The following is a 27935-nucleotide window of genomic DNA, read 5'->3' as shown; positions in this document are numbered from 1 at the left end:
CAAGGAGATGACTCTCTGGTTGTGATCATCCCCCCAAACACAAAGGGGAGACTGAGTCCCCTGAAAGCAGGCTCTCCCACTCAAGTGTAGACTGATTCACACAGACAATACTACTACAATGCTAGGGATCGCCCTCAGAAACCGGAAGGTTACAATGTGGCCAAAAGCCTATGGAAAAATAAGCAGGATTGTTTAACAATTAAATCAGTGCTATGTCAATGCTGGACTTCCTTGGGGAAAAATTATTTCTCAGACACTCTACAAATAATCTTAGATGCGTGGGCTACCCACTGACTGATAATGAAGATTTTCACAAAACTCAAGTCATAAAACTCCAGGAAACGAAATAAAAAAAGCAAGGTAAATCACCATCAGTTTATTTATGATATTCATACCCTTCTAATTGTAAAACTGGATCTAAAGATGATAATCCCAGCAGGGTTGCAAAGGTTCCATCTCAGTGCTCCCCACTGTTTGCAAAGGCACATGCGCTCATGCACGCATTCCCTCCATACACACAGAGCAGCTCGGCTGGTGTCCCAAGAAGGCAACAAGCAAGGAGCTCTTCCTCCCCTCCAGTCCCTGAATTACTAGCACCACTGCACATTAGACTCTCGGGATTTTAAATCAGCCTAGGAGAGCACTCACATGATAGTTCTCTCTCAGAAACTACACTCACTGGTTTCTAAATGCCAGCCGCAGGGCCTGTGACCATGCAAGATACCTTTTTTATCAAGCCAAGAAAAAATCGGAAAAATAAGGACAATGGGATGAGTCTCCCAAAAGATGTATTTGTTGAATTTAAGGAACTGTCTCCTTTTTGGGTAATATATGCTCCCTGTATTTTATATATTTGAATGTCATTTTGTTTATAAAAAGAAGGTAATGCATCACGCTAAATTTTTAACATCCTTACTAAATATGATTTATCAATTCCCAACATTGTTTTTTCAATATTGCTAGCTGATGTGAGTACACAGATTAGGAACTGCTCACTTGGTCCAAATCTCTCTTCTTTTGCTTTAATTTTTTGGACCACAGATGCAGAGAGTTGTGCTAGTAACACTCCTCGGCTCCTGGCACACCACCGTCTGCATCCACACAACGCTCCCTCTCCTGCACTACCTGTCCCCTCACCCCCTCTCCACATTCCTATTCCACTCCTCCACGTAAGTATCCCCTTCATAACGGTGAGTGGAAAAGATAAGCAATGGTCTAGACACATTAACAGCATATTCACATACAAGCAGCATCACTTATTTTATAAATATCCATACAAATCCAAGAACCTGTATCAGTTCTCTCATTTTATGACTGAAGTAACTGAGGACGGGAGAAGTGAAGTGACTTGCCCACGGTCACAAGATCTGAGTCAGAGCTGAACTAAAACCCAAGCCATCTGTACTCTCTGTTTTTCAGTAAGTTCTTTGGCCATTTCCATAAATGAAAACACACACACACACAGTAAAAAAAAGAAAAAAAAAAAAAAACTGTGAAAGGTGTGCCTGGGTGGCTTAGTCCGGTAAGCGTCTGACTCTTGATCTCAGCTGGGGTCTTGATCTCGGGGTCATGAGTTCAAGCCCTGCATTGGGCTCCACGTGAGCATGGAACCTACTTTAAAAAAAAACTGTGAAAGAAATGAAATTAATCACACACATTCATAAAAATATTAATTAAATCTCAAAACAAAAATTCTCTATGAATCCAACTATTTCTATAAGGCTATAGTGATCACTTAAAAGGTTTTGTGGACTTGATCCACCTATGATATTATGAGTTGGAAGATAATTTATTAGGCATATTTCCTGAGACATAACTGACATTAACACTGTCTTAATTTTAGGTGTACAACATAATGATTTCATATATGTATACACAGCACAAAATCATTACCACAATAAATTTAATTATCCATCACTACACAGTTACATTTTTTTTCTTATGATGAGAACTTTTAAGGGCGCCTGGGTGGCTCAGTTGGTTAAGCAACTGCCTTCGGCTCAGGTCATGATCCTGGAGTCCCTGGATCGAGTCCCGCATCGGGCTCCCTGCTCGGCAGGGAGTCTGCTTCTCCCTCTGACCCTCCCAACCCTCCCCCCTCTCATGTGCTCTCTCTCTCAGTCTCTCTCTCTCAAATAAATAAATAAAATCTTAAAATATATATATATATATAAAAAAAATTAAAAAAAAAAAAGAGAGCTTTTAAGATCTACCCTTCAGCAACTTTCAAATATTCAATAGAGTATTGCTAACTATAGTCACCATGCTGTATATTAGGCATATTTCTTAAAAACCCCATGTGATCCACATAAATTCCCTTGGGGATCTTCAGAAATGTTTTTGAAAAGGAGTTGGGAAGCATATTAATCACAACAATCTAGACACTTGTCTAGGATGCCTCTGAGCTCACGCCATTCCTTCCAAGCCTCAGGTCCTATCCTTCCTGGCATCTCCTTTCCAAATCCCAAAGAGAAAGCGATTTCCTCAAGTCCTGCCACCCCCTGCAGCCTACTGCTGCCTTCAAGGGTGCCATTAGACAACGTCCCCTTCAGACATCGCAGTGTCTGTCAGACCTCCCACATGGACATGTCCTGGGGAAGCCACAGGCTGCGGCATGGCACAAAGCTTTTTTTTTTCACACTCATACTAAAATCCATGAAGTGACTAATTCTAATATATGCCCCCAAAATACTGTGTTACTTCTGAGTATAAACCATAGGCTAATCTCCTCTAACTGTTTAAGAAAATACTGTAAGGTAGCATCCTATGGCCACCTGCCCTTCACCCACAAGAAACGATGCCTTCAATGAGGGGCTCCCTGCCCCATAGGTTCTGACTAGGAGATGGCTTCCCTGAGGACCTGTTTATTTATAAGGAACAGCCAAATAAAGGTCCCACTCCTGGCTTGGAGAGTCCAAATTTAAACTGAAGTCCCTCCAAAAAACAATTAAATCTATTCCCTAACAAAACCCACCAATGTATCACTGTAAGTCTATAAAGCCAAGGGTTTTAACCTTGCCGTTCACACTCTCTCAAGAGCTTTAGTACTCCTTGGTTCAGAAGTGTCGCAAGAATGAGGTTCTGTGATCACCAAGCTGAGACTGACACTGTACAGTTTATTCCAACAGAGGCGATGATATTTACACAGCAAGAATGGCTTTCCCTGCTCCATGAAATAAGACCTCCTTGCTTTAAGCATCCAACGCTAATCACAGCCATCCCACTTCTCTCTACTAACCACTCTCTGATCTCAGTGGAACAGTGCATCCATTAAAATGCTTACTCGTTAGGATTCCTTCTTCTCTGGCCTTTCTTAGACCTCACTCTATTAGTCTGTGTTAGTCTCTCACATAATGCTTCCACTGTATTTGTAGAAGATAAATTTTCAGGTACACTACTCTGTTTTAAAAGACAAAACAATGTTAAAGTGAACGTTTTTCACAAATCTATCATAGAATTTGATTAGTTTACTATAGTCACATAATCACTAATCTGGTCTTTAGACTAATTAGAAAAGACTGTCTTTGGGTCTGCCTACCTTGACTAATGTATTGGAAGGAAAGAGGGAAAGAAGGAAGAAACGAGGGTGCCTGGTGGCTCAGTCAGTTAAGCATCTGCCTTTGGCTCAGGTTATGATCTAGGAGTCCCAGGATCCAGTCCCGCTTCGCATTGGGCTCCCTGCTCAGTGGGGAGTCTGCCTCTCCCTCTGCCCCTCACCCTGCTCATGCTCTCTCACTCTCTCTGTCTCTCTCTCAAATAAATAAATAAATAAAATCTTAAAAAAAAAAACAGACGTATCTGGATTTTGGGGAAAAAAAAGAAGGAGGGAAGGTAGGATGGAAGGAGGGAGGGAGGGAGAAACTTGCTTGAATAAAGCTATTTCCCAAGATGAAAATGCATCACAAAAGAGAGAAATTATACTTAAATAACAGAAAAAAATTAACTCTATTCCTTGACAGAACCAAGGTTAACTTTGAAGGAGGCAGGAAAAGGTGCTGGCAGGAGCTTCACAATTATTATCTCATTTAATCCTCACAGCAACACTGAGAGGATGATCTGATTATCCACATTTTACACATGAAGACACCGAAGAGCAGAGATGTAAAGGAACCTGCCTACAGAGACACTGGTGTTGTGATTCAGGGCTAGGGTTTCCACCCCAGCCTACAACCAGGTAGTCCACGCCTCTAACAAATTACACTAGTGCTTAATTATGAAAATTATGGTTTCTTTTTTTTTTTAGATTTTATTTATTTATTTATTTATTTGAGAGAGAGAGCAAGAGCAGGAGCAGAGGGAGAGGGAGAAGCAGGCTTGCCGCGGAGCAGAGAGCCCAATGCGGGACTCGATCCCAGGACCCTGGGATCATGACCTGAGCCGAAGGCAGATGCTTAACCATCTGAGCCACCCAGGCGCCCCTGAAAATTACGGTTTCTACAAGAGCTCTATTTCCTTCCTCAAACTTGTTTTTGTCTTTTGAAAAGTTAAAGGAGCACTGACAGTAGTGACTAAAAGTTTCAAAAGAATAAATAAACTAAATGCTATAAAAGACCATAGAGAAAGACTGATTTCCTTATCCAGAAAATAGTAGACAATTAGGGAACGGTGAGTTATGAATGATGCCCCCCGAGGTACTCTCCCTAGAGAGGAGAGGAGAGGTGCCTCTACCTGTGGGGGCACCTGAGGTGACTGGAATCTACCATTTGAGCAGCCTGCCACCCTTTCCAATCTTTTTGTCCTCCCCCCACACTCAATTTAACATCAGTAAACTTGCCAGTGAAGGAAACCAGAGGTCCAATGACCACCTGGCCTTGAAGGCAGGATGTGTGTCCCGACCTGTGCGCCTTGCCTTACATTTCCCCTCTGGGGAGGAGCCCAGCGTTGTGCACACAAGTGGCTGATCTTTCTTCGGATCCGACTTCTCACCATTCCGAACAACCTTAAACTAGGATGCTCATGGAACGACAAGCAGAGGCACCTGGCAGTCCCGAGAAGTCCACAGGGTCATGACTCTGACTTGACCTCCCCATCCACAGTTCTTCCAATATTCACTAACCATGTGGGTCCAAAGCGACATTACCAACCACCAGCAAAGCTGCAATGGTCACAGCAGCTGTCTCCCTCTTTCCAGGCCGTTGGCAAGCTTAAGAATCCGTGAGTGGAAGGAAGAAATGGAATAAAATGGAATGGAATGGAATGGAATGGAATGGAATAGAATAGAATAGAATAGAATAGAATAGAATAGAATAGAATAGATGAAATAGAACAGAAACTCTTCATACTTCCATGGGATATAAGCTTCTTTCACTAAGTAGGAATAAAATCTATTAAAACAGTGCCTCATAATCTTACCACATAGTCTCATTCTTTTTCCTGTCATCACATGAAAAACAGCATATGGATACACCTTTAGCCTAAAATGGCAGGTGACTTGAGAGTAGGTAAACTGTCTCACAATTCTAAGAAAAGATAAATGATTGGGCGCCTGGGTGGCTCAGTTGGTTGAGCGACTGCCTTCGGCTCAGGTCATGATCCTGGAGTCCCTGGATCGAGTCCCGCATAGGGCTCCCTGCTCAGCAAGGAACCTGCTTCTCCCTCTGACCCTCCCCCCTCTCATGCTCTCTGTCTCTCATTCTCTCTCTCTCAAATAAATAAATAAAATCTTTAAAAAAAAAAGAAAAAAGAAACTCTTCCTCTGGGGCGCCTGGGTGGCTCAGTCGGTTAAGCGACTGCCTTCGGCTCAGGTCATGATCCCGGAGTCCCGGGATCGAGTCCCGCGTCGGGCTCCCTGCTCAGCGGGGAGTCTGCGTCTCCCTCTCCCGCTCCCCCTCTTGCGCTCTCTCTCTCTCTCAAATAAATAAATAAAATCTTTTTTTTTATTTTTAAAGATTTTATTTATTTATTTGAGAGAGAGAGAATGAGAGAGAGCACATGAGAGGGGGGAGGGTCAGAGGGAGAAGCAGACCCCCCGCCGAGCAGGGAGCCCGATGCGGGACTCGATCCCGGGACTCCGGGATCATGACCTGAGCCGAAGGCAGTCGCTTAACCGACTGAGCCACCCAGGTGCCCAATAAATAAAATCTTTAAAAAGAAAAAAGAAAAGATAAATGATTGTGAAAATAGATAGGCTTGGATATGGAGGAAATGTAATTTTCATCCTTTTTAAAGAGAGAGAGAGAGAGAGACAGAGAGAAACAAAGAAACATCGCCGAGTCCTCAGTGACCCACACATACCAAACTATACAGGACGGGGTAATCTGATTGCCCATTCTCCAATCAGCCAGCAGATGTGCTGCTGCATTCTGCATGAGCAGCAAGTGACAGAAAAGCCCTGCTGGAAGTCCTACTAAAAGAGAATTACAATAATCAAGCCTGCGCTCCATCAGGACATGTGTTACTGCAGCAAAATTAAATACAGAAGCACAACCTGCCTAAAGCCTGAAAAGCAAAACACCATGGTCTTCCTCTCCCAAATGCCGCTCATTGAGAGAGGGGTCGATAGTTTTTCAAAATTGGGATCAAGCCCGGCATCCTGACTTAGTTTGATTGATTGTGTGTGTGTGTATGTGTGTGTGTGTGCACGCCATTCAATCACTGATTCAATTTCTCTTTGCTCTTTCTCCTGATGGACTTTTCCTTTGCTCAGGTTGTCCCCTTGATCTTGACTTCCAATCACGAGATTTCAATCAAAAGACTGAAATTCAAGGATTTGGGAAGTATTTCCTCCGAAGAATACTTTAAATAAAATATGTGTGGTCTGCAGTTTTTGTGTACCTCAATAAATATACTCCCACCATCGAAAAGTGTCTTGTCACCTTTGAATATGACAAACTAGGATCTTGGCTTCAGAAGAACCCTAGACCCCACCACTAGGTCATCGGATCAGTCGAGTCAAATGATGGTTACGTGTCTGAAAACGTCAGTCAACCTCGTTTTTACACGTATGATATACGAATTTGTGATTTTCAAACTGTGTTCCCCACGCTGCAGGGCTCCACAGAGCTGGGCATCATGGGAAGCAGAAAACAGCCCCCGAGTCGGGCACGCAGGCACTCGCTGCAGTCTGCCCCAGCCTGGCGTGTTCACCTCCGCCTCCGCCTCCGCCACCACCGGACACTGGTGGGTGTCCGGCACAGCCCTTTCACCCAGCCCGGTTCAGGAGCCTCCTGATGGCTCTCCTCCTTCTTCTCCTGCCCACCTCCATCTGTTCTTCACACAGCAGGCCCGGCATTCTTTTTAAAACCTAAACTAGTTCAAATTTCACCCGTAAGTAAGCCCTTTTAAATGACTTCGCATTTCATTTCAAAGAAAATCCAAGCTCCTTACCTGTCCTTAAAAGACCCTACATAAGCTGGCTGGCGTGCATCTCCCCATCCTCCTGGTTCATGCCATTCTCTCCCTTACTCACAGCTCCAGCTGTGGAAGAAAAAAGTCATCTCTCTGTGCCTTGAAAATACCACGCTCCTTCACACCTCAAGGAGGACAAACGTCCAGGCCTTTGCACATGCTATGATTCCCTCTGCTTGGAATGTTCTCTCCCCTTCTTTGCAGAGCTGACTCCTCTTTACTCTCAGTGTGAGCCTCCATGTCCCCTCCCTCAAAAAGGCTGTCAAGCATTGTTTTCTATCATTATGGTCCTGTTCGTTTCTTTCACGGCAGTCATCCCGATGAGCAACAATTTATTTGTTCAACTTACGACTTTACTGAGTATATCCCCAACTAGACCGAATGCCAAGAGCAGTGCCCCCCAAGGCAGGGACCCATTCAGAGGTTCCTTGCAGGCTGGGTCCCTGCCTTGTCTCACCATCAGCTCCTCGCAAAATGATAATGCAATTAATGTTTAATACCTAAACAAAGGAAGGAAGGAAGAAATGAAGAAATAAATGAAAAAATTGGCCCATATATAACAGGAGAATATAATAAGTGGTAGGCCTAACCATTGTGGTCATATCATTATGGCCTGAAATTTAAATTGAAGTGAATGCTGTACATGCCCTTTCGTCCCACATCCAAGGGGAAGAGGAGAAGGAAAGAGATTAGGAGTATGTTTGGGATCTGGTTCTCCTCACTCCACCTGGCCTTGCCTCCTGTTTGATGGGGGTAAACTAAGGCAAGCACTGGATACTCCTGAGCCTCCTCTTAGAGCATCTTGATTTATGCAGCAATCTTTTCTTATTGGTCCACAGTCCGCCTCGTGTGTGGCTCAGGCAGCATTTTCCACACTTTCTCCCCAATTCTGTGAGGTCTCCTGGAGCCCATATAACATCTGGCAGCATCCTGAAATCACACGTCTGGATGCTGCAAAGGTATCTCCATATATTACCTTCCTGCTCTATAGGGAGAAACGTTATTTTTGGTTGAAATCACTTTTTCATTTACCCCAGGTCAAAGGAAGTTCATTCTCCCCATTGTTCAATTTTGCTCTAAGTCAAATTTTTAAATTTTGTCTCATTTTAAAATAAACTACTTCCAAATGTACTATTTTACACAGATATGTAGCTAAAAGCAAAGGCATGTGATTGAGTCTAATTTACAAGAATGAATATATATATATGAAAATTAAGCCTTATTTTAAATTGTAACTCACCATGCAATGTCTGTCAATGGTTTCTATACAACCATTTATCACACAATTTATCAATACACTTACCCTTTTTTTAATGTCAAAAAGATTGTGAATTCAAATCTGCCTTTATACTGGGAAAAAGCTCACCTACAAGAAAGTTTTAACTCAGTACCAAAAAGATAGAAGAAATTGATTTATTGTAAAAATTCTAGAAGCAAGTGATATAACAACTTTCACAAATGATGTTCATTTTAAAACTGAACATCCATACCCAGTTAATAAACAAAATGAAATAACACTCTATCACCTCTACATGCTAACAAAATTATAAAGCAATGCTCACACCATCTGGGAGAAATCCATGTGTTTCCATTTGTTTTAATAATATGGTCAAATCTTGAGAAAATAAAACCTCAAAAAATCATAAAGTGTAAATAAGAAAAATGATTGCCAGTCTTTAAATACTAAGGTTAAATCCAGCCAAATGGATTTTCTTGAAAAATAATTTGTGGCATATATAATTTTGGCTTCCAAAATATTTTGGAAAGGAATTAATTTCTCCAAAGATCTGATGTTTGCATATAAAACTGCCTGGTGACCCATCCCAGCTCTGTTATAATTATTTCTCAACCTTTTCTCTGTATTTCTTTACTAATCTATATATACTCTTTTTTTTTCCTTTTACTTTAATTTCTCCCTTTGTTGTCTTTCTCATTACTTTCTAAGGGAAAAAAAAAAAACTTAGGGGCAGAGGAAGGATTCCTCCATTCGTAGTTTTTCCTCATTCATGTGATGAGCAACAAGCACCAAAATGTTTCCCATCAGAGCCAATCACTTGAAAAATTGGGGTTTGGGTACACTGTGTCTTTGGCAGGCCACTGTCTTTTTTTACACATGTAAGAGGCCTGCCTTTCTCCCACCAGGGACACCCACTCTGCTACCCTAATCTTGGTCATGACCTATTACTTCCATACTTACCCCTCCAAGTAGTCTGACTGTTGCCTGCTCTCTACCTCATTATCACAGCATACCTACTTTGTGGGGCTCATTCTTACAGAAATATCCTTTCGTGGAGGCACTGAGACTAAGTGGAAAGAACATGGGCTTTGGAGCTCAACACCTCAGAGTTTAAATCCTAGCTATGAAATCCATAGCTGTGTAACTTTTGGCAAGTTACTTAACCTCTCTGAGATGCAGTCTCCCTGGATTAAATAGGAACAATAATTTCTTCCGCCTTTGTTGATAGGAGGTTTAAATATAATAAATGCAAAGGGGTTTTTACAGAGGCTGATATATAGTAAGTACTTAATAAATAAAGAAATGGTAGCTATAATAATTAATATGTTAATCTAACTTTCAGTCTGGAAAATGTCTGATCGACAAATAAATGTAAACATATAAAGAGTTGATATAAGCTTGACACTAAAGCTATCAAAGAGCATTTTTGGCCTAGGGTTATTATAGTTCAAGAAATATCACACAGACCTTTACCTCTCTTTTTGCATCCTAAGATCAGACTTGATCTTAGGTTCCAAGTTCTAAAAACACTGGTTATAAATTAGAATGAGATGAACACGCATTCAGAAAGAAGGCACAAAAAAGGCAAAAGCAATCCATGAATCAAGAAATTTAGTTACTTTTTCAAAAAATTGCCTTCAGGTTGGCAAACTTTTATAAGGTACTTCCTGCCAGACCCCAGGAACATGGAGATGACTAAACCATGCTCCCTGATAGCAAGGAATTGGCACACCAATGAAGGACCGTTCGCCTAAGCTGCAGTCCAGGAAAGGCTTTCCGATAAAGATGACACCTGAACTGTCCTGAAAAATGAATCCAAATTATCCATGTGAAGAAAGATGGGAGGGCAACCACTGCAGGCACAATGAACTGCTTGAGGAGAAGCATGAAATACTAGGGTGTGTGCAGAGAAGCATCCAGCAATAAAGTGTTATGAGAACATCAAACGTGCCGCGGAATGGCAGCAAAGGAGGTCTGAGCAGGGCACAGGACACAGAGGGCCTTATCAACTGTGCTAAGAAGCCTGCCCTTCGTTCTCTCTGTGGTGGAAGTACATGGAAGGGAGCTGCCCTGAATGGATTTGGTCTGAAGGGTCAGGATCACTCTGGCTGCCGCGTAGAGGTCAGCTTGGGGACGGGGTTAGAGGCAAGGGGTGTGAGAGTAGAAGCAGGAACATGAGTTAGGCTTGAGCTGCAGAAACCCAAGAGCAAGCACAAGCACAAGAGCTTCTGTAGGGAGATGCTATAAGAGGACAGATCCAAGAAATGCTTAGAAGGTAAAATCAACAGGTTACACATAAAACCGTGAAGAAGTAAATGAGTATCAAAATGTCAGCCTTTGACTAATGGTTTCCAAATACTCGCCGTAGTCACAAGTACTAAGTTCCCTTCATTAACAGCAGGTCCTGATTTGCCATCTACGAATCCATGTCTTTACTCACTAAACCACGCCCATTTGTTTAATGAGATGTTTTAAATTACTATTGTCAATTTTCAAGAAGTACATGGAGCTTTGGAGCTGGACACACAGCTAGACTCTAAAAAGATGTTTCCTTTTGTGTGTGTGTGTTAGGTCCTATTTCTCCAAGTCTTAAATTAATTAGTGCAGATATAAGACTACGTCCACACACTCAAATTACCTGACAATCTTAAATAAGATGGCAAATGTTCTTGATCAAATAATCATTTTTAACAGTGTTGTAAACACCAAACTGACTCATCAATTCAATCAAGATGGCTGAATTAGCTGTCCTGTTGACACAGTTTCTTGTTAAAAAACAAAAATTATCTGCCATTGCACAACAGCCAAATGTTCTTATGCATTGGGGTGTGATGCATCAAAAAACAAACAGAATTTTACAACTAGAGTGCCTAACCAAGTAGCTTTAAGCATTGGTGAGTGATGAGAAAACTTGTAATAGATTTAAAAATCCATTGAAAATTGGTTAATAGCTTTCCCTCAACAATAGCCACACTATTGAATGGAGATGTTCTAATGCATTCATTATTTTTTTTTTTGCATTCAGTATTTTAAAATATTGGTGTGTTAAATGCCAACCAATAGAGGAATGACTAAAAATGGGTACAAGGTTTCTTTTGGAGGTGATGAAAATATTCTAAAATTAGATTGTAGTGGAGGTTACACAACTCTGTGGATACACTAAAATTCATTGATTTGTACACTTAAAATGGGTGCTTTTTAGAGTATGTAAATTATATCTCAATAAAGCTGTTTTAAAAAGCCAAAAGAAGAAGCGTTTGCAATCACACACCAATTCTCTCTCTGAAAAAGAGAGGGATTTCCAAATGAACAACAACCATGGTCTCCTATGTAAAGATTACTTGGAGGAGTAGACATCAGGATCCTGAAGGAGACTATAAATGTCATCACTACCACCACCAACAAAACATGGTGGGTAATTTGAAAAAGATCATCAATATTCTCAGACCCAAAAGTTTGAAATATTCTTGGAGACATAGCCATGATCACACAAGGCCATAGAAAGAACACAAGGAAAGTCACAGGATGTACATTAGAGGTACCAGCTAAGAACTTCCAGTGGTAAAAGGCCATGTGGGTGCTCTTTGGGGAAACAATGCAGCATCTTGGACTTGCTCTGGGACTTCAATGATGAATATGATGAATTTGAGTAGGCAAAACAAAGCTGGGGCAGAGATGGCATGGAACAAAGGCCAAGAAGTAGAATGATCATGAAAAGGGATAGAGACGCAGTGAAGAGGTATCTGAGAAAAGGTGCTGTCAACTTGGGAAGGGTAGAATTACACCAGTTGGGTCAAGTTTTTGAAAAATCTACCAGCAACAGAGTCTCTACTTAAATTGTGGGGGAGATGAGAGGAAACACATAGAAAACAAGGTTGACCTAAAACTAATTTGAATTTTGACCTGTCAAACCAGATGGGAATGGAAGAGAGTAAAAACATTTATTTTAATGCTCAAAAAGAGGAGGCATTGCAGAGGAGGAACTTAGTGACCACAAGGGTTTAGAGGAGGGACAAAAGAGAAGATTCCAAATGGCCACAGGTTTTTAAATCCGAAGGAAGAGCTAAGAGTTTAATACTATAGTTTGGAAGAAAGGTTGGCTTATGTCTGAGATACTGAACTTGAAGACAGATCACCTAAGTGAAATTGTTTTATCAAATCATGACTGGTTATGAGAAACATGAAGGAGAGAAAGAAAGAGCAAACAGTCCCTGCATCCTTTCCTTTCCTTGTCTAATTCTTAGATATAAAGCAGTGGGCTATGTCCCAGAAAATATTCTGAGTCCTCAGAACTTCAGCTTTTAAAGATAATTATTTGGTTTCCTCAAGTACATTTAGTTACAAAACAAAGTATGAATTAATAAGAACGCCAATGTCTTGAGCATATAATTCAACAATTATACATTATTGCTAGTTAAAGCCATTTTCAAGGCATATACGTATTAGTCCCTCAAGAACATTTGCTTTATGTGTTTTTCTTCTAGAAAATTAATAATTTTGGCAATGTGTTTGTGATGTTCTTCCTAACATGTGCTGTAGAAGGATATTGTTGCAATTGCTGCTTTGTGTATTCTGGCTCTCAAAGATTATTTCTCACTTACTAAGTTTAAAATTTAAATCGTAGGTTTGGCTATAGCTGTTGCCAGACAGCAATATCACAGAGTTAGGATGAAGTTAAGAAATTTTTGTTGTCATTTTGGATTTCTGATCTAACTTTATTCAGGGAAAAATTAACTATATAATCTCAGAATTACAAGCATATGAAGTATAGACTAATATTTTGCTTCCAATGAAGGGTTTTTGCTAGTTCTGAGAGATCTGCAGGGCACGTGCTATTGAAATGGTGCATTCCCAAGCTAAGCAATAAATCTAGAATTGACAGCTACATAAATCCATCATCAAGTCAGGGAGATACCATGTTCAGCATGTAGACATTTGGGTAATTTGAGAACAGGAGGGCAACAGTGAGATGACAGGACCTCACATCACCAGATTTGAGAGTATATGGGAGATCTTTAAGTGTTCTCTTTTTTTTTTTTTAAGATTTTATTTATTTATCCGATAGAGAGAGCAAGAGAGTACAAGCAGGGGGAGCAGTAGAGGGAGAGGGAGAAGCAGGCTTCCCGCTGAGCAGGGAGCAACTTGGGGCTCAATTCCAGGACCCTGAGATCATGACCTGAGCCAAAGGCAGACACTTAACGACTGAGCCACACAGGCGCCCCTAAGTGTTTGAAATTCTAATCACAGAGGTCATCAAAAGTGTAACTTATCTCTTAAAATATATTTAGATTACTGGCTTAAATTGCAGCACCAAGAATTGATTAATTTCTTAAAATCAAATAGACATTTTCCCAAAATGCCAATATGACTCGGGTTTTTGTGAAAAACTGTGAGTTTTAAAGACCTTTTTAAGGAAAGTTAAAACCCTCTTTGGGGCGCCTGGGTGGCTCAGTTGGTTAAGCGGCTGCCTTCGGCTCAGGTCACGATCGCAGGGTCCTGGGATCGAGCCCTGCATCGGGCTCCCTGCTCGGCGGGAAGCCTGCTTCTCCCTCTCCCACTTCGCTTGCTTGTGTTCCCTCTCATGCTGTCTCTCTCTCTCTCTCTCTGTGTCAATTAAATAAATAAATAAAATCTTTAAAAAAAAAACCCTCTTTAATTTATACATTCAGCTTTTTGGTTTTAAGTAGCATTTTGTTACATGGCAAGGGGAAAAACGGAAGAAAGAATTTCCATTTTAAAAACTACATTCAGAATAGAGCTACCATACAATCCAGCAATTGCACTACTGAGTGTTTACCCCAAAGAAACAAATGTAGGGATCCGAAGGGGTACGTGCACCCCGATGTTTATAGCAGCAATGTCCACAATAGCCAAACTGTGGAAAGAGCCAAGATGTCCATCGACAGATGAATGGATAAAGAAGATGTGGTATATATATAGACACACACACACACACACACACACACCATGGAATATTATGCAGCCACCAAAAGGAATGAGATCTTGCCATCTACAATGACGTGGATGGAACTGGAGGGTATTATGTTGAGCTAAATAAGTCAAACAGAGAAAGACATGTATCATATGACCTCACTGATATGAGGAATTCTTAATTGCAGGAAACAAACTGAGGGTTGCTGGAGTGGGGGGTGGGGTGGGAGGGATGGGGTGGCTGGGTGATAGACATTGGGGAGGGTATGTGCTATGGTGAGCGCTGTGAATTGTGTAAGACTGTTGAATCACAGACCTGTACCTCTGAAACAAATAATACAATATATGTTTAAAAAAAAAAAAGAAGAAGAAGATAACAGGAGGGTAAGAATGAAGGGGGGGAAATCGGAGGGGGAGATGAACCATGAGAGATGATGGACTCTGAGAAACAAACTGAGGGTTCTAGAGGGGAGGGGGATGGGAGGATGGGTTAGCCTGGTGATGAGTATTAAAGAGGACACGTACTGGGCGCCTGGGTGGCTCAATCGTTAAGCATCTGCCTTCGGCTCAGGTCATGATCCCAGGGTCCTGGGATCGAGTCCCGTATCGGGCTCCCTGCTCTGCGGGAGGCCTGCTTCTCCCTCTCCTACTCCCCCTGCTTGTGTTCCTGCTCTCACTATGTCTCTCTCTGTCAAATAAATAATAAATAAAATCTTAAAAAAAAAAGAAGAGGGCACGTACTGAATGGAGCACTGGGTGTTATACACAAACAATGAATCATGGAACATTACATCAAAAACTAATAATGTAATGTATGGTGATTAACATAACAATAAAAATTTTTTTAAAGTACATTCAGTGAAATAAACGAAATTGTACACTGGGAAAACCTGCCCCTAGAGTTACAAAAATTATACATTTATTAATGATAGGATACATTTTCCTCAGAATCTCCGTAATTTTGTTTTCCATGAAAACTCTTCAGATACCTCCCATGAAGGCACCTTTGAGACATTTACAAAAGTAGGCAGACCCTTCTGTTGGCAGTATATTTTATTTTTCTATCATGGAGATGTCTATGTCTGCTCTGTAATGCTCCCTTTGGCTTATTGGCACAGCATTAGGGAGAAAATGGCAAACTGTTTCCAGAAAACGGATTCTGATTGCATCCTTTAAGACTGAAGAATGTCTTACAGCTTAAAGAGGAAGGGAAATACACAAAGGAATAAAAATCAAATGGGTTATACAATTTAAAAAGTTTCTTTAAAATATTAGAACTAGAACTTCAAAGGTTTAGCTGGAAGATATTGTCAATTATACAAGTTTTTTTTTTAAATCCCTTCTCCAAAAGGCAGTGTCTCAACACCTCATGGAGGATGGCATGATTTAATGAAGATCTGTACAACAGGGAGCTAGTTTTCCCCACACACTGGCATCACAATCAGAAAATAACTCTTCTACAGAGATTTCTAAAACAGGGAAGCACTGTTTGAGTAGTTTACATAAACTTGTGAAACTACTGCCTAGAAGATATGATTATAAACAAGTAAAAATCAAACATTTCCAACTCTAAGGTGGTTCAACGCAGAACTTGATTTAGGGTACCTGGGAAGAGGGATGACAACCAGGAAGACCTTTTTAACAGTAAGCCAGCGACATCTACAGTCTGAAAATGGAAATAGTCGTGGAAGCCTTGTCCTACCAGCACGGGGAGGGTGCTGGGAAGAAGTGGAGAGGCCGTCACAGGTGTAGCTCACTCGGGAAACCTGCATGAGCCTTGGCTGGTGAGAGGTACTGAGTATGGAGTATTCTAAGGAGACCAAGGAGGAGGAAGAGAAGAAAAACAGAAAGAAGAGAGTTACTTTGGCATAAATGATGACCATGTAAAGATACTGGGCAGGATGAGCCTCTGTAAGAGGTAAGGAAGAATGCAGGATCCTGAGGAAAGTGTAGCCAGCAGGAATTACATTTTCCCTGAGCACTTAGCTCTTTTCAGAGAAAATCTCTCTCCTGTGTTGTTTACTTTATATACACTTCTTTTTTCTCCCTTTTTCCCACCCCTCACCCTAACAGCACCTTCTACAAATCTTCTAGAGCTGGAAATCTGTTAATGATCCAAGGTTTTAAAAATTGCTTCATAAATTAAGGAATTTCTGGCTTTAAGACAATACATAAACTTCTACAAATAAACTGATCCTTACAGACCATCTTAGTCTGCATGTAACAGTCAAGGAACTGAAACTAGGACAATGTAGGTGAACTTGGGGTCACCCAGCTGGTGAGTGACAGAACACAAACTGGATAGGAGCTTTCCTCCTGGATTGGGCCCTGTAAGAATCAATTTTCCAGCAAGGAAGCCACACCTACAAAATGTTCCTCAGAAGTTTCCCCACCTCCAGCCCTTTTTTATTTGTTTTGCATATGTTTGGAATTTCAGAGGCTTAATAAAATTATGTATTTTCCTCATACATATTTTCCTCACTTTCTCTGAGCTATTTTGAGGAAAATTAGAATTCAATATAAATACATAGCTACAAGAGAAAATAAAATGGGCATATATCTCTAAGTTGATTTATCCAACACAATATGTTTCTGAAAAGAATAAACTGATTTAAATCTAAATTTTGTGGTTTTATGGTCCTTTTTAACACAATGCAACAAAATAAAACACCTAGCTTTTTATCTTTAATTCCCTCTATCTTTATGCAACTTTCTGCCATAACATAGTCATTCACTATAGAATGAAACTTCCTAGGGGGTCAGGAAATAGTCTAATTTTTTTCATAAAGCAAGTACTTTAGAGTGACCTGGGTGTTTGCCTTTTTGGTAAAGTTCTAAATATTGATTTTGATTAATCCATGTTTTAAAGAAGATTTATTTTCCCTTACCATTCTCTTTTGTAACGATTAAATATGCAGTGCCTCTGTAAGTCTGCTACTACATAAGCCAGAAAATCACATCCTTTCATATGTACTTTACCTGCAAGAATAAAGCTCCAAACACACCTTTTTCTTTTAATGAGATATTTAATATATTCACCTTTTCTTTTTCTAGGAGAAAAAATTTCAAATTTCAAAAATTAGCTACCATCAGATTGTTTTCATTGTAATCCTTTTATAAGGCAGACAGAACAAGGCCAGAGTATTTTTCCAAATTCATTCTAGGTAGAGAAGCTGACAAAGTTGAATTTTACCTGAGCCCTATGCTCCTGGAAAACAGCACAGGTTAAAGGAATTTTCCCCTCGCTTTTGTGTTCTGGAAAATGGCTTCCTGCAAAGAACCACCCTTCCCATATGACTCAGATAAAATTCACAGGTGCCCCACTTGTTCACCCTATGACAAGGGCAGCCTTGGCCTCATAAATGATTAGCTGAGACCCTTGTCCCCACTGATTAACTGAAATAAAACACTTGTTAACCAAACTTTGGTTAAGCTTCTCTCCTTGCTTTGGGGCCCTGAACTTGAGCCCACTCTCAGCCCAAAACAGCATACAACACCTATTTATGGGTCCCTCCTGGAAAACAGGCTAGTGTCCGGGTAAGGCATTCTCTGACCTTCTGTCCTATATGCCATGCTCTCACCCCACTTCTCTATACCTAGCTCTTGCTAGCCCTGTTCACTCCTCTTATAAAAGAAGCCCTTTGGGCCTAATTCTTGAGACACCTGCAGATCACATGGTCACAGTGTTCTCCCTATTGAAAGAGCCCCCTCACAAAATGCAATAGCCCCGTCCCCCCTTGCAATAATCCTTTCAAACAAAGTCTCTCCTTACTAAGTCCGGATTTGCTTTTTATTTGACAAAACCAAGAACTCTAAAGCTGAGGGAAGTTGACTGAATAAAACAGATCGGGATTATAAGATAAAGTCTTCCTACTCTAGAAGCAAAATCATATAATGTAACATAAGGATATTCCTATTTCTCCTATCTTTTCTTTACCCCAAGATAAAATTCCAAAACTTTACAAGGGCATTGCTTCCTGGAAAATATTTGCATTCAACTGAATAGTGAAATTAGTTTTGTTTTTGTTTGGTTCTGTTTTTTTACAAATTCTACTAAAAGTCCCAGGATTTTCCAAGTTTCATCCTGATATATCAAGTTCCCCAAATGTGCCCAGCCCCAAGCTTACCTTTCAATGAATGAAAGAAATACTTAATTTAGTATTAGCTCACAAAATCTTGCAACTCACTATTTTGCAGTGAGGTGAGAAATCTAAATATCTTTATTCAAAATTCCTGTTAATATACTCAGTACTCAACTGTTTACCAGGACAGAAATCTAATTTTTCCATGACAAAACCACACATTGTAAGACCAAGAGCTCCCACAAATCTTCAGGACATTTCTATGGTCAGAACTGACCGATACCATATGCCATATTATATAAACAAATATGTACCAATGGGCTTAACTGTATAAACCACAGGAGGAAATGAAAATGATGAGCTGAACAGATGTTTTAGAAGCATAATCATTTCTCTGACAATCCAGGAAACAAAGACCTATGTATCCCTTTGGTCTGTGAAGATAGGTTGGAAATACTCATATGCCCACTCTTTATTTTTAAAGTATATATTTTGAAACATTAATGAAACAATCAGTTGGCTTCTCATAAACTTAACAGACCCAGGTAAATGTGAATTAATTTAGCTAGTGCCCTTCTACACATGTTGGAAAGAATCATTCATTTCCCTTGACATCAGTTCTAGGCTCAGATCCAATGCCCATATACTCTGATTCATTTCTACTGTATTTATTTAATGCTTCTATTTATTTATTCCTTTATTTGTTAAATATTTATTGGACACCTACTGTGTGGTAAGCACTAGGGATACCGTTCTGAACAAAATACATTAAAATTCTGTCCTCATGGAATTGTAATTTAGATAGAAAATGAATCAGATAAATGAGTAAAATACAGAAAATGCTAGATGTTAAATGTACTAAGGAGAAAAAAAATAAAGCAAGAAAGGGAGCTACAAAATACTGAGGGGCAGAAGGATTTTAGGCAGTGACAAAGTGATTCTGGAGTCAAGATCTCAAGGAGGTTAAGGACCTAGCCATGCAGGTATCTGGAGGAAGGGAATAGCAGGTGCAAAGGCCTAGAGGTAGGAACAGTTACATACACAGTTAAGCACTGCAGAGGATATAAAGACGAGTAAATTCAAAGAGCTAAAACTCTAGTAAGGAAGCTTAGAATACACATGTACTAAAACTAATATCAAGTAGACTGTTTTAAGAGTTGGAAGAGAGATACAAACGCCATTCCATAGTAATTCAGATTCCATGGCAATAATATAGTTGGGAAAGTTCAGCAGGCAGGGTGAGGTGGGGTTACAGTGGGGTCCACGGAGGAGTCCAAATCTCTGAGGAGTTTGTGCAAAGCATGTCGGCCAGTGAAGCGGCATGCATGGGGCCAACTTGACTTAGGACCAAAATAGGGGGAAAATAGAAATGTTAAATACCATGTTGACTCATAAATATTGTGTATGTATGTTACCTAAGTCTATACATAGAAGTATTATTCAGTCTGTTATACATAAAATGTTTGGACATAGACTAAATAGATCGTATTTCCCTATGCATAAAACTTGCCTTGGTCCCTCAAATGTATCTATGAAATGGGCGTCTTCTTACATTTATCTGAGAAAAAGAAGTGAAAAAATTCTTTGTCAAATATAAAGCCTTATAAATGGAGGCAGCAGGAGGGGTAGGAAATGGCATCCGGTTGTTGATTCAGAACCCAGAGGCGTCCAGGTAACTATTTTCTCTCGCCTTGGCAGGAGACACCCAGTTAGCAATACCCTGAAGCCTGCTTTCCTGCCCCGCTCCCTCCCCTCGCGCTGTCGGCCTCGGACCGGACCGCGGCCGCCCTTCCCACGCACCGAGCCCCCGCGGGGCCCCGGGCGCCAGCCGGTCCTCCTCCCCTCCCCCTCCCCCTCCCTCCTAGCCCCCTCCTCCTCCTCCTCCTCCCCCTCCCCCTCCCTCCTAGCCCCCTCCTCCTCCTCCTCCTCCTCTTCCTCCTCCTCCTCCCCCTCCCACTCCCTCCTAGCCCCCTCCTCCTCCTCCTCCCCCTCCCACTCCCTCCTAGCCCCCTCCTCCTCCCCCTCCTCTTCCTCCTCCCCCTCCCACTCCCTCCTAGCCCCCTCCTCCTCCCCCTCCTCCTCCTCCTCTTCCTCCTCCTCCTCCCCCTCCCACTCCCTCCTAGCCCCCTCCTCCTCCTCCTCCCCCTCCCTCCTAGCCCCCTCCTCCTCCTCCTCCTCTTCCTCCTCCTCCTCCCCCTCCCACTCCCTCCTAGCCCCCTCCTCCTCCTCCTCCTCCCCCTCCCACTCCCTCCTAGCCCCCTCCTCCTCCTCCTCCCCCTCCCTCCTAGCCCCCTCCTCCTCCTCCTCCTCCTCTTCCTCCTCCTCCTCCCCCTCCCACTCCCTCCTAGCCCCCTCCTCCTCCTCCTCCTCCCCCTCCCACTCCCTCCTAGCCCCCTCCTCCTCCTCCTCCTCTTCCTCCTCCTCCTCCCCCTCCCACTCCCTCCTAGCCCCCTCCTCCTCCTCCTCCTCCCCCTCCCACTCCCTCCTAGCCCCCTCCTCCTCCTCCCCCCTCCCACTCCCTCCTAGCCCCCTCCTCCTCCTCCTCTTCCTCCTCTTCCTCCTCCCCCTCCCCCTCCTCCGCGCAGCCCCCGCGGGCGCCCGCTCCTTCCGTCGCCGTTCCGGCCGGGCCGTGTGCCCCCCAGGGACTGAAACCCGCTCACCCCGCGGCGGGGAAGACAAGTCATCCAAGGTTAGGAAACGGTGGGACCAGAGCTACCGGGGCGGCCCCCGCGGCTGTGGCGTCGGCCGAGAGGAGGCAGGGAGGCCCCGGCAGGCGGCGGGGACCCGCAGGATCCGCAGCGTGAGCGCGGACGGCGGGCCCAACCCCCGCCCTACTCTGCCCTACTCTGCAGAAAATGGGCCAAGGACGTCATCCCCGGGACGTTGCCCCGAAGTGTTCCTGCGGACTGGCGGTTACACACGTTGTCCTTGGAGCGCACGGGCTGTCTGTAAAGAGCTAACTGTGCGAAACCCACCTTGGGTGGCGGCCCGGGAGCAGGCGCTCGGGACCTCGCGTCGGAGCCCGGCCGCTGCGGGAGGAGGCCGGCAGTGTGAGAGGGAGCTTCCCTCCCACCCCATCCCCGCCCCGGGCGGCGGCCCGGTCCCCTCCCCGCAACCCTTCCTCCCCGCCCCCGCCGCCGGCCTGGGGGGCAAAGTTCACCTGACCGTGCAGCCCCCGACTTTCCACCCCGCAGGCAGCCTTGCCCTTTTCCCAGGGCACTGCTTGTATTCCTCGCTTGGACTGGTGTCTCTGCCTGCGGCCGAATGAAGAATTAGGAATTCCCTCTGCTTCAAAACGTCCATCAGAATGTTAGGGATCCTGTGTCCCCCACGCCGATGGTTTCCATCTGATTTGGGGAAATAAGCTCTAACTCTCCGTTTTACCTACCCTTAGACCATCTAAAAATTGAGTTGCTCTTTATTAACATTCCCTAAGGACCACATGCCCCATTCTGCTATTCTGTGTGTGATCCCTTAAAAAAGCTCTAAAAGTACCCTCCAAATCTTCACCTACAGTTCTAGCGAATTACAGTTGACCCTTGAACAAGGTGGGAACAAGACCTTTGAACTGTGCTGGTCCACTTATACCTGGATTTTTTTTTTAATAAACACAGTACAATACTGTAAACTTTCTCTTCCTTACGATTTTCTTAATAACATTTTCTTTTCTCTAGCCTACTTTACTATAAAAATACAGTATATAATACATATACAAAATATCTGTTAATTGACTTTATGTTATTGATCAACAGTAGGCTCTTAGTAGTTAAGTTTGGGGAGATTTTTTTTTTTTTTAAGATTTTATTTATTAGAGAGAGAGAGAGACTCCGCATGAACAGGGGGTAGGAGCAGAGGGAGAGGGAGAAGCAGACTTCCTGCTGAGCAGGGAGCCCAACCTAATGGGTGCTGAAGGCAGTCGCTTAGCTGACTGAGCTACACAGGCACCCCAAGTTTGGGAGGTTTCAAAAGTGTGGAATTTTGACTGCACAGGGTCAGTGCTTAACACCTGCACTGTTCAAGGATCAACAGTATACCTCTTACAACTCAGGAAACCTAAATTATTATTTAAGTTAGTCATCTTTCCACACCACTGTCTTCCTTTTTGAATCTTTAAAAAATATTTTATATACATGAATTTTAAATTCCATTTCTAATGAACAAAAAAGAAATTCCATTTCTAAGCGACTCAGCTTATTTGTAAAGAATATACATATTCTGGCAACTTAAAATATTATAAAGCCAAAGTGGAAATATATTAGGGATACTGATATTTAGATCAAGACTCAGATCAAGATGATGTTCTTTCTGTAAATTTATCATTTTAAAGAAATATTTTTAAATGTTACTTTTAACAAAGTAATTTTATTCTAAAAGATTAAAGAAATGTGCAAGGAAGACTTCCATTTATTTATCTTGAGGCTTATTAACTACAATTAAACAGTTCAAAAAGATCTCTGGATTTTTTTCATCTGCCCAATACATAGTTCAAAAGCAATCATTTGCTGCCCCCTGGCTGTAAAGAAATTCCTTATCTTTCCATAAAACTACTGTCATTAAAAGAAAAAAATTACTGTAAATTGAAAAAGTGTAGTGGAGAATTTAGGAAATGTATCACCTCCTATAGATACGAGGGTACTAATTAATACTGATTAGTAATCTGAACTTTTAGATCAGACCAACTGGATTCAAACCACATTCTACCCTATACGAGCTGTGTGACCTTAGTATTTGAACTTCCCTCTTCATTTCCTAATCAGTATTGAAGTGGGAGGGTGAGGGGTTCTTGTCTCACAGAGTCGAAGAATAAATCTCTCAGACATAGGACAGTGAGTAAAGCGATAAAGTTTTACTAAGCAAGGATATAGAAAAAGCTCTCAGGACTGAGAGTGGTACCGACTTGGTTGCCAGTGGGGGTTGTTAGGGTTGGTCTTTTATTGAAGGCTGACCGGGGAACTGAAATCCATTTAACATCTCCACCGATAGCACCATTGAGTAAGGGCTAGTGATAACACTTTTAATGGCTTACTTCCTTTTTAGGGTCTGGTAATTCTTTGTTGGTCCCAAGTGACTGTTTTAACAAGACCCCACCTCTTACACCTAGGGCATGGTGGTCGGGTGTGTTTTCTTATCTCTGGTTTCCTTACACCTCCCGGGAGTTTTTGGGATTTCTGTGAGCCTGATCCCATAGCGCCCTACCTATCTCTCCCTACCTAGCCTGCCTGTCCCTTGCTCATGAAGATAATAAGAAAAATAATACCCATCTCACATAGCTAGTGTGAGAATTCAGTGGGCTCATATAGTGCCCCAAGTGTTGGGCTCAACTGTTAGGTTGGACGCCATGCTTGAAAGCAGCCATGAGGAACTGGAAAACCGTCCTCCACTGTGACACCAACACTGTTAATCTTGGACCCTGCTCTGTTTTTCCCTTTGTCATAGCACTTAACACCTTCTAACATACCACAAAATTGGATAACTTACGACATCTATTCTCGGCCTACACCTCATCACCGTGTAAACTCCAAGGGAATCTTTGTTCTCTGACACCTGCCTAGCACCATGCCATAGTCCGGCACATATTGGGTACTTCATGCATATTTGCTATTGAATAAATTTGCTGCTGTAATTTTGTCAATAGTTGCAGAACCCGAGGCTCTTAGGGTTGCAAGGAGTTTTCAAGAACAGCACCTTCACGCATCAGCCTTTTGTGACAGACATACTCTGTTCCCGATATTGTTAAAGGGACATGGTATACAAAATGTCTGCTGCACAATTTGCCATCCAGGAGCAAACAAGCACAAAAAAACAAATAATTTCGGTACAATCTCAACACTGTAATAAAGAATAAAATGTGGAGGACTGAAAACAAGAGTGTAAATCTCTCCAGGGGAGTCAAGAGACAACTGAGCGAGGATGAGAGATGCTCTCTGGCCAGAGAGCACGGGGTATGTTCCAGCATAGGAGCAGCTTGAAACAGACCCCTGGCAGAGCACTGTGTGTCTGGGGGACACAGAGGAACATAGCTTGGGATGGGGTAAGGTGATTCAGTACCGTAATTATCGGCCAACATGCCCTCAGGTGCACAAGGGCAGTGTTGTGATTATGGGTGTTGAGAGAGTTTTAGGTTTGGTTTGGCCTGGTTTGAACCAGGCAAAGCGGCAAACTGAGAGGAAGGGTACCAATGAGGGGTGGTGACCAGGCTAACTGAGGACAAATTGCCATTGGCAGATAATCCAGGTTGTTATAGGTAGATAACCCAGGATCAGAGCAAGCAAGGAACCAGGAACTACAAAGAAATGAGAGTCAGAGGAAGTCTGAGGGATGTCAAGGAGACAACCATGGCTCTATTCTGTGTATGCATCCGTGTGTCAGAACAACCAGCAGCCGCTATGGAGGGGAGCTGGCCAGAACTGGGATGGCAAAAGGAAAGCACTTATCCTTGGGCCACGGAACCGTTGATGTTAGTCATCCAGAGAGCCGGCAACTCACACTACTCTGCCAACTTGTCTCCAGGCAAGGCAGTTGTTAGAATGAGTTCAGGAAGGAAAGAAAAAGCTTTCAAACCAGTTACTCTGTACACAAAATGATGAAGTGATTGAATTTTTCCACTTTTTAATTGCTCTTCTTGGCACAGTATAGATCCCATCATAAAGAAATGGAATTTCTGGGGCACCTGGGTGGCTTGGTCAGTTAAGTGTCTGTCTTCAGCTCAGGTCATGATCCCAGGGTCCTGGGATCAAGTCCTGTGTCAGGCTCCCTGCTCAGGGGGGAGTCTGCTTCTGCCTCTACCCTTCCTCCCTGCTTGTGATCTCTCTCTCTCTCAAATAAATAAATAAAATCTTAAAAAAAAAAAAAATGGAATTTCTTTCTATGGATTGATCATACTAAAAACCACTTAAAAACGTATCCTTGATGATTTTTATTGCAACCTCCTTAAAAACAGGGAATTTCAACAAACATGACACTGAGAATATCTTCAGGTTTACAACTGTAAAATGTTGGAGGTGGGAATATTTCCCATTATTTTATACAGTAGAATTCCCTTATTTCCAGGGGATATGTTCCAAGACCCGCAGTGGGGGCCTGAAACCACACTTAGTACTAAACCCTATACATACTGTTTTTTTCTTAAGTATATGTATACTTACGATAAAGCTTAATTTGTAAATTGGGCACAGTAAGAGATTAACAACGATAATAATAAAACAGATAAATAGAACAATTATAATCTTACTTACTATATTCAGCCTTCTCGTAATGATATGAGATGATAAAATGCCTAGGTGATGAGATGAAGTGAGGGGAATGATGTAAATATTATGACGTAGCATTAGCCTTCTCTTGGCCTTCGCACAACTGATCAGAAAGAGGATCATCTGCTTCCAAACCAGGGCTGAGCACAGTTGGCCATGGGTAACTGAAATCGTGAAAAGTGAAACCGCAGATAAGGAGATTACTGTATTCTTTTTTATTTAGTAAAGTTGTATAACACAGATAGTAATACACAGGGCTCAGCAAGATTTTTTCTAAAGGGCGGATAGTAAATATTTTCTGCGTTTCAGCCCATATGGTCTCTGTAGCAATGACTCAACTCTACTATTGTAGCACAAAAGCAGCCCTAGACAATATGTGAATAAATGGGAAAAGCTGTGTTTCAGTAAAACTTTATTTACCAAACAGGCAGCAATTTGGATTGTTTGCTGACCCCAGATCTAAATGCAGTTCCGTACCTTGTTTTTCTCTCTTCACAATATATCTTAGAGTGAATTCTGTATCAGGACATTAAAGAGATCTCATTTTTAAAAGAATATATTATAAGCTACTCTATGGATGTATCATAATTTATTTAGCCAATCCTTTATTGGTAGACATTTTGGTTGCTTTTGCTGTTATAAATAATTGCTTTAGTGAATTATATATTACATACTTCTTTGTACACATGTGAATACATATGTTGGATAAATTCCTAGAGGTGGAAGCAAACAATTTAAATTGAGATTGCCAAATTGCCCTCCAATTTTGCACTCCACCAACAGTATATGAGACAAAATGTCCTAGTTTCACATGGCATTATACTGATATATAAGTAAATTGGGATCCAACTTTATTATTTTCCAATTCTACAGATCGTGCCTAGTTGTCCCAAGATGATTTATGAACTACATTATCTTTACCCACTAATTTGAAACGTTATCTTATTAAAGGCTTCTGCCATTAATAGCAACCAAGAAAAATGTTTCCTATCAATATATGAGATAAAGATTTTAAAATCTGAATGTCATTTTTATGAAAGCTTCCTTCTATTTCTCCCCGTAAATCTAAAAGTAAGCAATTTTATCTTGATGCTGTGATATATCAATCTATAAAAGGAACATGGAGATCAATTTTGATAATCACATTATCCATGATCAAATTCTGAAAACAGCACAACTAACTGTTAATACCAGAAGCATGAGAAGTAAGTGGTTGTGTGTATGTTTTTATTGAAGTACTACTGTATTGTCTTGTCCCTCTCCAAAACTCTGCAATTCTTTGAAAGAATTACATAAGAATCTGCCCTCACAACCCTGAGATTATGTCAAAGTCCAGTCTGGTGGGGGAAGAAACCCTTTTTTGGGACATTTGCCTTTTGGCAGGTGGAAGTAAGTAATGCAAAACATAAAGATAGATTACCAAGGGTCATTCTAGATCTGTACTGTCCGACACACACACCGTGAGTATTGGACCATGTGGTAAACACTAGCTACATGTGGCTATTGAGCACTTTTCTGCATCAAGATCTATGATTCTGTACATATTTCAATTTTGTAATCCAGGTCTCTAACTGGATATAAGAAAAGCTTATCTCATAAATTTATAAACCACATTTTTGCACATAATTTACGATGAGCATTTTCTCTCTGCAAGTAAATATATTTCCTTAGTGTCTAAAACATTCAATTCTGTAATCAATGGTGAACTAAAAGAAGAGATAAAATCATGTATTTATGGGGGCGCCTGGGTGGCTCAGTTGGTTAAGCGACTGCCTTCGGCTCAGGTCATGATCCTGGAGTCCCGGGATCGAGTCCCGCATCGGGCTCCCTGCTCGGCGGGGAGTCTGCTTCTCCCTCTGACCCTCTTCCCTCTCGTGCTCTCTGTCTCTCATTCTCTCTCTCTCAAATAAATAAATAAAATCTTTAAAAAAAAAAAAATCATGTATTTATGTACTCTGTTTTGACAGTTTTAATTTAAGGTACATAGATTTTTTTTCATTTATTTAATACTTATTTAATGAGAATAAGGCAAGATGCTATAAAGGAAACAAACACCCATAAGCATAGTCCCTGTTCCCAAGTAACTTA

General features: G+C 41.8%; 1 long non-coding RNA gene across 3 annotated transcripts in view; it reads right to left on the bottom strand.

Moving 5' to 3' along the window:
• The window catches only part of LOC123858899 (uncharacterized), a 109079-nt gene that overhangs the window by 60753 nt on the left and 20391 nt on the right, over positions 1 to 27935 (bottom strand). For 2 of the 3 annotated variants that reach the window (XR_010410587.1, XR_010410588.1), the window contains one exon: positions 25833 to 26011. This is a non-coding gene — a long non-coding RNA (uncharacterized LOC123858899). Of the gene's footprint in view, positions 1 to 21572; positions 21667 to 25832; positions 26012 to 27935 lie in introns of those variants that run through there. The other variant, XR_010410589.1, reaches the window with a different exon arrangement.

The sequence above is a fragment of the Mirounga angustirostris genome, unplaced genomic scaffold (genome assembly GCF_029215605.1).
Source record: "Mirounga angustirostris isolate CCGP_5_RB_7025 unplaced genomic scaffold, mMirAng1.0.hap1 SCAF_4, whole genome shotgun sequence".
Classification (NCBI taxonomy): domain Eukaryota; kingdom Metazoa; phylum Chordata; class Mammalia; order Carnivora; family Phocidae; genus Mirounga; species Mirounga angustirostris.
Note: the sequence above shows the minus strand (reverse complement) of the source record. Positions and strands in the feature narration are given on the sequence as shown.